This window comes from Fukomys damarensis, unplaced genomic scaffold, assembly GCF_012274545.1.
Source record: "Fukomys damarensis isolate Sample0158 unplaced genomic scaffold, DMR_v1.0_HiC HiC_scaffold_23, whole genome shotgun sequence".
In the NCBI taxonomy this organism is placed as follows: domain Eukaryota; kingdom Metazoa; phylum Chordata; class Mammalia; order Rodentia; family Bathyergidae; genus Fukomys; species Fukomys damarensis.
The window spans coordinates 61,610,240-61,612,567 of NW_022900935.1; the positions used below are offsets into that span (position 1 = coordinate 61,610,240).

The 2,328-nt window shown below is 53.7% G+C and overlaps 1 pseudogene; it reads right to left on the reverse strand.

Moving 5' to 3' along the window:
* Window positions 1–1,651: 1,651 nt before the first annotated feature.
* On the reverse strand, window positions 1,652–2,045 carry LOC104858484 (annotated as a pseudogene).
* Window positions 2,046–2,328: the final 283 nt, after the last annotated feature.

Below are 2,328 nucleotides of genomic sequence, written 5' to 3' on the forward strand. Positions count from 1 at the left end.
TGGCAGGAACAGCATGGAAGCTGCCAGGCGGTGGGGGTTCTGGGTCCGGGACAGTGGTTGGTAGGAGGCGGGGCCTGCTCAGTGGAGCCTCAGGAAGGCACTCACCCTGCCTGTTTTCAGAGTCACTGTCCCACACATCCCGGGGGATGTCTGTGGGCAGCTACCCACCTCTGGATCTGGGGAAGGACCCCGCCGTCCGCCTTGCAGTGGAGAAGCTGACTGCCGCCTGCTGCCTGGCATGGGCCGTAGGCATCACCCCACCGCAGGGCCACCCAGAGGTGCCTGGGACTCCGAGTTCCCCAGAGAGTCAGGATGGCTGGTGCCCAGGTGTTCCCTGAGAGCCCGGCGGTCCAGCCTCCACGGGAGCCCTGCCAATGTACTCATGTCCCTTGGCAGCATCTCCGGGGACCCTGCGGGGCCCGCCTGTGACACTGGCAGCCCAGATCGGCTATGTCAGGGTCACCCACTTCTGCTGCCAGAGCCGAGGTGGAGAGAAAACCCCGTAGCCTGGGCTGGGGCTTTGGGGAACAGCAGCCCCTGTAACCTTCTCTCCCCACCCCACCTGCCAGCTCGTCTTGGTCCTGGCAAAGAGGAAGGGGCCGTCAAGCCCCACACAGGATGGGAGGGAGTTGCCCTGCCCGGTTTCCTTGGACCAGAGGGTACATCCTGGTTTCCAAGCCTCCAGCCCCATCTGCAGCTCCTTGTGTCCTGGGACTCATAGACGGGGACCTGCATACCTCCTCCTGTGTCCCCACAGGGCTTGAGTGGGAGGCGGGTGCAGGTGGCTCCTGTCTGCAGTTTGTCGTCTGAGCGGATGACACTCCTGCCTCAGCCTCCTAAGTCCTGGGAATGACAGGGGCCTTCTCCAGTGTCAAGGCGGAGTGGCCTTCCGCAGCCTCCCCCACCTCTGCTCCAGCGCTCTGGCAAAGCTGGGAAAGCTCCACTCTCTCTCTCCTGAGAGCCTTCCACCGGTCTCTTCTGGGCGGAGCCCAGCAGGCTTTCTCAGAAAAGGGCTGGGTAAGAGCTGGGCATGGGATTGCACCTGGAAGCCCTGCACCCTGGAGGCTGAAGCAGGAAGATTCCAAGTATCAGTGCAGCCTGGACACCTTAGCTACGTAGTGAGACCCAGTCTCAAAATTTAAAAATTAACAAATGGCTGTGCTGTAACTAACGCAGTGGGAAGGTCCTGTGTTCATTCCCAGTACTACAAAGGTGGGGGGACCAGTAGTAAGATTTTTTGTTGTTATTGTTTCTGTCTTAGAACTTCTGGAGGTCAAACAAGGAAAACATACAAAACTCAAAGCACTATGAAGTCTTGAAATGAAGGATCTGACGTAGGAGTCAAGCACTATAACTCACAATGTTTTTAGGGGAGTGGTGTTAGGCTTTTTTTTTTTTTTTTAAGACAGGGTTTCACTATGTATTTTAGGCTGGCCTTGAACTCACTGTGTAGCTCAAGCCAGTCTCAAACTCAGAGCAATCCTCCTGCCTTAGCCTCCTAAGTACTGGGATTACAGGCATTCACCTCCATGCCCAGCTAAAAAGTTCCAAAAAATTAATAATCCATTTTCTAAAATGAGATGGAAAACCATGAATTTTTGTCGTATTAATAAGTAAATGGCTTCACTAAAAGATGCTACCAATATCTCTATCAGTGGTAACCATAGGGGAGCTGCTGGTTAGAACCATGCTGTCCAGGTAGCTGCAGAGAGTAAGGCTCGTGTCTGTGCTGTGGGTAATTGTTACCCCAAGGTCCTCCATGCCACCGGTTCGATGGTCTGTCACTTGGGCACCCTGTCTGCTGTCCCTTCCTCTAAACTGCCGTCCTACAACCCATTCCCTTGGTTCTTTGGTTCCCACCAGCTCAGCTATTCCATTCCCCAAGAACTGGAGGGGATTCAGGAGGGCATTTCAAGTATTCCTGGTATGTTTTGGTCATCTTTTGTGATTCTGTTTGCAAACATCTCTTCAAAACTTGTAATAGCTTTAAAAGTGTCAATCTTCCTGGGGCCTGTGTCTGTCCAGCTCCAGAGGGAAGAGCTCATTGCCTAGCAGTGGGCACATATTTGAGTCTCTGGTCTCTAGCGAGAGAGCGGCCAGTTTGCACACAGGGGTGCCTGTGTGCCAATAAAACTTTATTTACAGATGCTGAAGCTGGGATGTCATATTTTCCACATGTCATGAAATATTCTTTTCCTTCTGATTTGTTTTCCACACATTTAAAGAGGTAAAAATCATTTTCTGTGGGTGGAGCCGGCATGGGCAGTAGGCGGGGTCCAGGCTGTGGGCTGCAGCGCCCTGCCTGTCCCAGGCCACTCAGGTCCCAAG